Source organism: Vitis vinifera, chromosome 3 (genome assembly GCF_030704535.1).
Source record: "Vitis vinifera cultivar Pinot Noir 40024 chromosome 3, ASM3070453v1".
NCBI classification, from domain to species: Eukaryota; Viridiplantae; Streptophyta; class Magnoliopsida; order Vitales; family Vitaceae; genus Vitis; species Vitis vinifera.
Genome location: NC_081807.1, coordinates 19057706 through 19068519, shown reverse-complemented (window position 1 = coordinate 19068519; position 10814 = coordinate 19057706).

Below are 10814 nucleotides of genomic sequence, written 5' to 3'. Positions count from 1 at the left end.
TGTGTGAAGGTTGATATATATAGTATCAGAAGCTTTGATTCTTCTTTAATGGTGGGGAGATATTTTGTGTTGTCATGATGACACTAAGTGGTGTCAGGGCCATCATCACCCTACGGGCGGTTTGACAGAGATCGTGGTAGGTGATGCGGCTATCAGAGATCGTGGTAGGTGATCATGTGAAATGATCGTGGGAAGTGACTTGTTGTCACTTCATCTTGTCCCTTCACTCTGTAGGTGGCGGAACGTGGGCCATGGCAGGCTGTTGTGATAACGTGTAAGACTTGCTTTTCTTTAGTCAATGACCCGGACAATCATATCCGGACGACCTATGTTGGTCATTCGGATGTATTGTGAAAGTCGTCCGGATGTTTATGTTTATAAGTGTTGTTTGCCCTTCCTTGAGGCAGTCCGAATAGGAGAAACGTGTCATGTGTATCCGGATGGGGGTGATCCGGATGATAATGCGTGCCACATGTCACCATGAGATGCGTGGCACGTGTTCTCAGGAGGAGGGGTCCCTACAATGCCCCCCTTTTTAACTTGCCTATTTTGCCTGAGCAAAAATGGACGGGTTAAAAAAAATAATTGGTTTTTTGAAACTATGATTGCTTTTTGCGCTTATTGGGTCACGTGGCGAGCGGGGGTGAAGAGAGAGAGAAGCATTTATGATAAGTCGTCGTCTCTGTGTATTCCCAGGCAGCATGTCGTTTCAATGATAGCGTAGCTGATCGTTTGGTATACCGAGGGGCTGTTCTCCTATAAATAGCATCCTGTGCCTTCTGTTGCATTTTTCCTACTGCGTTTTTTCTGAGAGTGTTTCTTTTTCTACCTTCTATGTACCTTCATTTTGCTGAGTGAAGCCCTAGAATTTTCTGACGGTGATTTTTGCGTTTTGACGGTGTTTGCCTTGCGATTTGCAACCCTTGTCTTTCTTTTTACACTCGGTACGTATTTTTGCCTTTGTCTTTTCCTTCCTGCGCTTTGGTTTTGTTGGTTTGTTTCTGGTTTGCTTGGGCAACTTTTTGCGACTGTGTGTGTGAATATTGGTGTTGTTTGGTTTCTAGGGTTTTTTTTTTTTTTTTTTAAGATTTTTTTTTGTTGTTGACTGTTGGTGCCTCTTTTATGTCGTTTCCATTTCAGTCTCAGGCTAGAAAATGTCTGCAAACAAGGAAGTTACTTCGTCTGGCCCGGTCGGTGATGCTCCGAAGAAATCTATAGATAAACTGAGTGTAAAGGAGTTCCGGGACCGTTTCTGTATCCCAAATGGCGTGCTTGTGGAATTTCTGGATGAGGAGGAGGTCGTGTCTACCGAGAAAGCTGAAGGTCGTGCCATCACCTTCTCAAATGAGCAATTCAATGCCGAGCTCCAGTTCCCTCTCCCGGTGCTGTTCAAGGAATTCCTCCATTTTACCCAGATCCCACCAGCCTTCATCCACCCTAATATAGTCCGAGTGCTGATGGGATGCAGCATTCTTAACATGTTGTTCAACCTTGACCTCTCGCTGCTGGAGGTTCTTTTTGTTTACTCCCTGAAGAAGGGAAAAAATGACATCTTCAGTATGGCCGCCCATCTGCCCTCTCTTCAATTGGTGACTGAGCTGCCGGATTCAACGAAAGGGGGGGCGAAGGGGTATGTGGTGGTTCGGGGTGCCTGGGCGGGGCTATTGGAGCATCCAGAGAGGTCTTTCTCTCTAAACTATTCATTGGTGCTTTCGGGTACGTCAACTTTATGGGTTCTGTCCGGCATTTATCTTTGTTGTCCTTCTTGCTGGTTTTATCAGATGTCATAATCATCATTAGTTTGTTGATAATGCAGGTTCGGACAAGAGGGGCCACGTAGTTGAGTGGGTAGAGAAAGCATCTTTTGTTCGATTGAACAAGTTGTTCGAAATTACTGCCGCCGAGAGGCAGTTTACGACGCTGCTCACTGCGCGGAATCTGATGGCTGTTGTCCGGGAGCCCCGTGAGTATATCATCAATATTCTTCCCAGGAAGCTGCCAAAGAAGGTAGTGCCTGGGGAGCATTACATTCTGAAAGACCTTCCTTTCTACAAGGAGGTGCAACAGGCGGACGCTGAGAAATGCCAAGCGCTCCTTGACGATCAGGAGAGGAGAAAAAATGGGGAAACCTTGCGGAAGGCTCCGGGGAAAAAACGGTCTGTGTCCTCCCCTCCTGCTGGCGCTCCAACGAAGAAGAAAAAGAAGACTTTTGAGAATGGGAAGGAAGTGGAAATCCCCCCTCCTCCAAAGGAGGTTGTAATTCCTCCTTCAACCTATGTGAAGGAGGAAACAATAAAGGAGCCGAAAAATCCTGTCCCAGTTTCTGTTTCAAGCGGACCCGGACATCTTGCGGGTCTGAACCAGTCCGGTCCCTCAATGTCGGTGGCTGGCCATTTGGCTCTAGTGGTAGAAGAAGCTACGTCAATAAACCAACCTAGCTCCTCTCATCCGGATGCAGATGCGGTGGAGGCTTCTTGTGCGGCCGTATCGCCTCCTATGGCAACCCCATTGGAGGAAATGGGGGTAGAAAACCAGGGTCTGCCATCCTGCGAGCCAAGCCCTCTTGTCCTTGTACCGGTGAAGGGGCCAGCCTCAAGGAGATCGAGTTCGGCGCAGAACCTAAAGTCCGGCCTTCTCGGGCGGCTTCAAGATCAATTCCAGGAGACCATCGAAGTCAGTTGCTCATCCGTCCAGGATGACCATCCGGAGGGGAGCGAGACAGAGATGGAAACTGAGACCCCAACCGTCCCGATGGTGGTCCCAGATGAGGGTACGCCCGGAGAGACCCATCCAGCTGAAAATGATGGGGCCCCGGATCCGGGGGAGGAATCACTTTCTAACGCCTCATCCGGGAGGATCCTGTTGATGATGCGGCTTGCACCTCTGCTAGCCCTTTTAGCTATGCGGAGTTGGAAGAGAAGCTTAAGCAGATTCCACCCGGCTCGACCACTGTCATGCCTTCAGAAAAGATGTTTGAAGTGGTGGAAACGGTATACTGTACTTTGTGCTACTTGATTTTTTGTCATGCTGATGTGTTTGTAGTATGACTTCTAATTTCACTTTTCTTGCTTGTGTGCTTTGTTTGTAGCTGGTGAGTGGTCTTCGCGGCATGGCTCAACAACACGATCTATTTACTGACCTACTGCGGACCACCGATTACATGAAGGCCTTCACGTCTCAGCGAAAAAATAGTGAAGGTCAGCTGCGCTTGAGACTGGAGGAGGCCAAAACCAATTTATCCACCGCTCGGGGGGAGAATGAGGCTCTCCGGGTGGACTTAGCTGAGGCAAAGAGCCGGGAGGATTCGATGGAGACCCGCTTGCATGAGGCAGAGGATGAGGTGGCTCTTTTGTGGGGGGAGGTGAGGCACCTCCGGACGGAAGTTTCAATTGAAAAGAAGCAGAGAGAAGATTTGCAGCTGCGCTTATCAGCGCAAAAAGAAGAGCTGGAGGGCGAGTTTGCTACGGAGAATGAGAAACTTGAAGCGAACTACCAAAAGCAAGTGGATGATATGTTCTTCTTCGGCTATCGCTACTGTATGAAGAAAAATGGCATTAAGCGGGATGTCCCTTCAATTCCTCCGGGTGAAAAGAAGAAGCTCCTTGACAAGTCTGCTCCCTAATAGCTTTTCTTTTTGTAATCTTTTGCTGCTATCTTCTTTTTGTATTTTTGTAGTCCGGAGGACCCTTTGTACATAACTTTACAAATATCAATAAAACATACATTTTGACATTTTGTACTTGTCTCTTTCTTTTATTGATAATACTGCTTTAAATTCGACACATTCCATGGTCTGAGTAATGGAGTTCCGTCTAGCTTTTGTAGATGATAAGCGCCACTTTCACTTGACTTAGATACTATATAGGGTCCTTCCCAATTGGCTTGGAATTTTCCTGCTCCTGTTTCAGTAGTGTTTTCAAAAAAATTTCTAAGTACCAACGTACCATTTTTGAAGCTTCTGGGCCTTATTTTGCGATTGTAATGAGCGGATGCCCTTTGTTGATAGTCTGTCATCCGGATGGTTGCGCTCTCCCTTACTTCATCTGCCCAATCCAAGTTTCTTCCTAACTTCGCGTCTGCATCATCTTGTTTTGTTGCCTCAGTCCGAATAGTGGGTAGCCCAATTTCGGTAGGAATGACTGCGTCCATATCGTATGCGAGGGCGAAGGGAGTGTTTCCTGTTGGACGACCGGGTGTGGTTCGATAGGCCCACAGGACGCCGGGTAACTCTTCTACCCATTTTCCTTTGGCTTGCTCGAGCCTTTTCTCTAAGGCATTGATCAGGGTTTTGTTTGTTGCTTCTGCTTGCCCATTACTTTGAGGATAACGCGGTGTGGAGTAAGAATTTCGGATGTTCAGTTCCGAACAGAAATTCCGGAAGGCGATGCTATCAAACTGTGGACCATTATCGGCTATAAGGGTTTGGGGGATTCTGAAGCGACAGATGATGTTTTTCCATACGAACTTGGCGACATCTTTGTCTTTGATACTAGCATATGCTTCTGCTTCCACCCACTTACTGAAGTAATCCGTGGCAACAAGTAGGAATTTCTTCTGGGCGGGTGCGGCTGGGAGAGGTCCTACTATGTCCATGCCCCACTGTGCGAAGGGCTAGGGGCCTGAAATTGGTTTCAATGTCTCCGACGGCATATGTGGAATGGGGGCATACGTTTGACATTTGTCACATTTTTTTACGTAGGCTGCTGCATCCTTCTTCATTGTAGGCCAATAATATCCTTGCGAATGGGCCCTATGCGCTAGAGACTGTCCTTCAGAATGATTGCCACATACCCCCTCGTGTAATTCCACTAATACATAAAGGGCCTCTGAATGACTTAGGCACTAAAGATAGGGGCCTGTGAAAGAGCGTTTGTACAAGTGCCCCCAAACAAAGTGAAACGGGCGGCTTGGACCCGGATCTTGTGTGCTTGCTTGGGATCTTCGGGCAAAGTGCCTGTCCGGAGGTATTGTGCAATATTGTTTGTCCATTCTTGGCCATCTGGTTGACTTGCCTCAATGGCGCTGCAAGTGGAAGTTTCTGTGACGAAAGAGTTGGCTTGCACATGTATAGGCAAAAATATGGTTTCTTTGATGGGGAGAGAGGCAGCTATGCCTGCTAAGGCATCTGTGCATCCATTTTCAGTACGTCTGATTTTTTCGATTGTCCACTCGATGAATCGTTGTAAGGTATCTCTCACCTTAGCTAGGTATTGCGCCATGTGCTCATCTTTGGCTTCGTATTCCTTCTGGACGTACTTGACCACAAGTTGAGAATCGCTATAGACTCGGAGCTTAGAGACGGATAGAGCCAGGGCGAGATCTAATCCGGATAGGATGGCTTCATATTCCGCTTCATTGTTTGAGGCGGGGAATCCCATCCGGATGGCTTGCTCCAGATGTTCTGCTGTTGGTGATTGTAGCAGGAGTCCTACACCAGATCCGGATGATCGTGAGGCTCCATCGACCCATAAAGTCCACCACTCTTTTTCATTCTGTTTCTGGCTTTGGCTGGGCCTTTGGGAATATTCTAGCACGAAGTCAGCCATTACTTGGCCTTTCATGGACAATCTAGGTTGGAATTCGATTCCAAACTCGCTCAATTCGATAACCCATTGCAGCATTCTTCCGGTTAAGTCTGGCTTGTGCAGAATGTTGCGAAGGGGTTGATCGGTCAGCACGACCGCCGGGTGGGCTTGGAAATAGGGGCGGAGCTTTTGGGCAGCGCTGCAAAGGGTTAAGGCTATTAGCTCCATTTTTTAGTACCGGGTTTCTACGTCTGCCAATGCTCTGCTGACGTAGTAGATGGGCCTCTGCTCCTTAGGTGAGGGGCAGCAAAATAGAATGGCACTGACTGCCCACTCCGATACAGCTAGATACATGTATAATTTTTCTTTTGGGATGGGGTTGCTTAGGATGGGCGGCTGCATAAGACAGTGTTTAATCTTTTCAAAAGCCTTTTGACAGCTGTCCGTCCATCCGCTTGCTCCAGCTTTTCGTAATGCCAAGAAGAAGGGTCGCAATTCATCAGTGAAGCAGGCTATAAAACGCCCTAGTGCTACGAGTTTGCCCGTGAGGCGCTGTAATTCCTTCTTACTCCTGAGGGGAGGTGTTTCCATGACTGCCTTGACTTGATCCGGGCTGACCTCTATCCCTCTTTGGCTGACCATAAAACCCAGAAATTTGTCAGCACTTAAGCCAAAGGCGCATTTGGAAGGATTCAGTTTCATGTCATACTTCCTCAAAAGGTGAAAAACCTCTTGTAAATGAAGAACATGCTCCTCTCGGGTTTTGCTTTTAACCACGATATCATCAATATATACTTCTACTATGTGGCCTATCAAAGGTTTGAAGATCTTTGTCATCAGTCTCTGATAAGTGGCGCCAGCGTTTTTGAGTCTGAATGGCATGACTTTGTAGCAATAGAGGTCGTATGGCATTATGAATGCAGTTTTTTCCTCATCAGCCGGGGACATGGGAATCTGGTGATATCCGGAGAAGGCATCCAAGAAAGAGAGCATCCCTTACCCAGTAGTGGAATCCACAATTTGATCTATTCGTGGCAAAGGGAAACTGTCTTTTGGGCATGCATTATTGAGGTTGGTGTAATCTACGCAAACCTGCCATTTTCCTTCTTTTTTGGGTACCACCACAACATTTGCCAACCAGTCCAGATAATCTACTTCTCTGATGAATCCGGCTTCTAGCAATTGGTCAATCTCATTTTAGATGACTTTTTGTCTATCTGAGTGAAAGCGCCTAATCTTCTGCCGAACGAGTCTGGTAGTTGAAAAGACGTTAAGCATGTGAGATGTAATAGAGGGATGAATTCCCTTCATATCAGAATGTGCCCATGCAAAGATGTCATGGTTTCGCCTGAGGGCGCTTTGCATGCTCTGGGTCTCTTCTGGTGTCATGAGGGAACTGATGTTCGTGAGGTGAGTACTTTCCTCCGAAATTTGGATTTTTTGTAAGGGATCTGCTGCCAGGGGATTCTTGTCCACCGAACCCAATAATTGCTATTGGTCATGCGAATTGCTGGGCTCAAGGAAGGATGCATCCTCCTAGTTGGTCCCTACTTCTCGTGTTATCTGGTAGCATTGGCGAGCGGCTAACTGGCTGCCATATAAGTCAATTTGCCCATTGTTGGTGAGGAAACTCACCATTTGATGATATGTAGAAGGGATGGCTTTCATGTAGTGTAGCCATGTGCGCCCCAAGATGATATTGAAGGGTAATAACTCTTGTGCCACCGAGAATTGTACATTAAGAGTGACTGGGCCTACTTGGACCGGCAGTACAATGTCTCCCAAGGACGTAGTTGACGACCCGTTGAATCCGGACAGGATTCGTCCAGGGTTTTCAAGGCCTGTGAGATTGTGTCCCATGTGGCCAACGACTGATGCTTGTACAAGATCGGCGGAGCTGCCTGGGTCAACCAAGATGCGTCTCACATCGAAGTCCCCTATCTCTAGGGACAAGATAAGGGCATCGCGATGTGGCTGTAGTGTCCGGGTGGGGTCAACTGGTGGGAAAATGATTGTCCCATCTATGGGGCGAGGGCCCCCTCCAGTTAACACAAGCCAGATGGAGTTGATACATTCGCGTACCGACGCGGCCCGCAACAATCTTTGCCTTTTTCGCCTAGAGTCGTACTCCTCGTCAGATGGGCCTCCGTTAATATAGTTTATAATGGCCTTGGGGGCGGCTGGGGTCTTGGGGGCTCCAGGGTTGTGATGTTGGGAAGTGACTTTTCCTCCAGCATCTGAGCGGAGGTATTGCTTTAGATGTCCTGCCTTGATGAGCCTCTCAACCAGATACTGGAGGCTTCTGCATGTTTCTGTCGTGTGACCGTGTTCCTTGTGGAAGGCACATCTCTTGCTATGATCCCTTGTGGATGGGTCCGTTCCTTGGGGTCTGGGCCACCTGAAGTCAGACAAGCCTTGGATCATAGGAAGAAGTTTTTCATATGATATGGAAAGAGGTGTGAGGGGCGGCCTATCCGGGCGACTCGATCCCTCCTGCCTTCGATCGGACGACCTTGGCCGGTCCGAAGGTTTAGCATTTCTTTCCACATCACCTCTAGATGGTTGTCCGGCAACCAAAACTTGCTGGGTGGCTGCACACACTTCATCTTCGAGCATTGAATATTTGTTGGCACGTCTGAACAAGTCGTCCATCGTTGTAGGAGGCTTTTTGGCTAGCGATTCAAAAAATGGAGTGCCTGGACAGATGCTTCGCTTGAAGATTTGTAGGACAGCATCCATGCTGCAAGCTTCTACCTGGAGTACGACCTAACCAAATCGCTTCACAAACTCCCTTAAGGATTCGTTATCTTGCATTTTTATGTTTCGCATAGTGTTGATGTTCTGCTTGTGTCGAGCGGAGCATAAGTATTGTCCCACAAAAGCTTCAGACAGGTCCCTGAAATTGCCAATAGAGTTGGGAGGTAGGCGATGAAACCATGAGAGGGTATGTCCTTGTAGACTGGCGGGAAACACTTTACACAGCAGTGCGTCGTTGCCAATATCGAGCATCATGAGTTGTCGATAATGCATGATATGATCGAAGGGATCGTTGGTCCCATCGTATGTGGAAAATTTTGGTATGAGGAATCCCCTTGGGGGCTCGTAATGAATGATATTGGAGCAGAAGGGCGTGGAGAGCATGTCGTCCAGCCTTTTGCTGATGGAGCCAAAAGGTGGCTCGCTTGGAGGATTTCTCCCATCTAGTCGCACCGCTGGGTGTGAGTGAACGTTCTGCACCACGGGGGTGACCATGGGGTCACGGTGCGAGAGCACGTTCTACACCACGAGGGTGACCATAGGGTCGAGGCGCGTTGCCCCGGTTGTGGTTGCTGGTGGCCTTGGTCTCCTAGGCTCTTGTGGGCCTAGTCTTGCGCGCATTGAATTTGACAACTGGGATCTTTTATCGCGTTGTCTTTTTGTTGAAAAATGAGTAGAGTCCGAGCTTTCCTCGCGGAGAGCTCGAGACATGGGAGTGTGTGGCTTGCATGGCCTCACGTTGTATGCTTCTGGGATAGCTTCCGCTGTCCCAAGATATATTGACTCTAGTTCTGGCCTTGAGTTTGCTACTTGGCCCCTTGAACGCTGATGACGAGGAGGCCCTGATGTTGAAGCCTGGATGCGTAATACCGCGTTTTCTTCTCTTAACCTTTCTGTCTCTTGGAGGAAAGCTTTCAGTTGTCGTTCGCTTGCCAACTGTCTTCTTTCGATGGCTTGGCGCCATTCAGAATTATCTTCTTCTCCCCTACCAGATGAACGACTTCGGGAAGTTGTGGCCATCTTCACTAGTGACTGAATCAACGAAAAGTTCCCATAGACGGCGCCAATGTTGAGGCCTCGCATCCCTGGTGATCCACGTAGTTGCCAAATGGATGGACGCACGATCTCAACCAATATAGATTCTTGATTCAATCGTTTCACCTGCAAAAGGCGTCCGGACGGGGTGTCTGGACGCACCCTCCGATGGTTTTGCCAGCCATGGTCAGAGAGAGAGATAAATCAGTTGGCCTTTTACTAGGTATAGCAAGCTTACCTTCCTCTTTGTGTGAAGGTTGATATATATAGTATCAGAAGCTTTGATTCTTCTTTAATGGTGGGGAGATATTTTGTGTTGTCATGATGACACTAGGTGGTGGCAGGGCCATCATCACCTTACGGGCAGTTTGACAGAGATCGTGGTAGGTGATGCGGCTGTCAGAGATCGTGGTAGGTGATCATGTGAAATGATCGTGGGAAGTGACTTGTTGTCACTTCATCTTGTCCCTTCACTCTGCAGGTGGCGAAACGTGGGCTATGGTAGGCTGTTGTGACAACGTGTAAGACTTACTTTTCTTCAGTCAATGACCCGGACAATCATATCTGGACGACCTATGTTGGTCATTCGAATGTATTGTGAAAGCCGTCCGGATGTTTATGTTTATAAGTGTCGTTTGCCCTTCCTTGAGGCAGTCCAGATAGGAGAAGCGCGTCATGTGTATCCGGATGGGAGTGATCCGGATGATAATGCGTGCCACGTGTCACCATGAGATGCATAGCACGTGTTCTCAGGAGGAGGGGTCCCTACACTAGTGATTTGGCCCCAAGTGACAGATATGGAATACCTATGGTGGCTCACAGAAATGGTAAGGACGTAGTAAACATGGCAAAGGAGCGAACAAACGTTATTCCCATCATTGAAGGTGTTAGACACCCAGCAAAGTATAGTATGCTGGTTGGCATGGTTGATATGATATTTTCTAATGTTGCACAGTTAGATCAAGCCAAGATTTTGGCACTAAGTGTATTGTACTTCCAGAGAGTTGGAGGTCATCTATCAAGGAAAACTATATAGATTCGACAGTCCCAACAGAAGCAATATTTTCTTAGGAAGTGAAGAAGTTGCAAGTCGAGATGTTCAAACCTTCTTAGCATGTCACCCTTGAACCCTTTGAACGACACCATGCTCGTGTTGTTGGTGGGTACAGAATGTCAAAGAAGCAAAAGCCAACAGCTTGGAATATGTGGTGGAATCAACCCATTTCCAAGGAAAGATTGATGTTAGAGGAAAGGGGATGGCAAGTCAGTAGAACAATCTCAGTTGCACCATGGCCTGCTGCATGGTTTGCATGGCCACCTTTGGGCCACGTGGCATTCTCCCATTTCCTCATTTTTTATTTTGAAAATAATTCCCCAAACTTCAACTTGCAAATAGTTTTCCAAAATCTAGTTTTTCAAATAATTTTTCGGATCTTAGTTTTTTTCAAAAAATCCCAACTCCATATTTTTTTCATCCTTAATTTTTTTTTTTTTTGG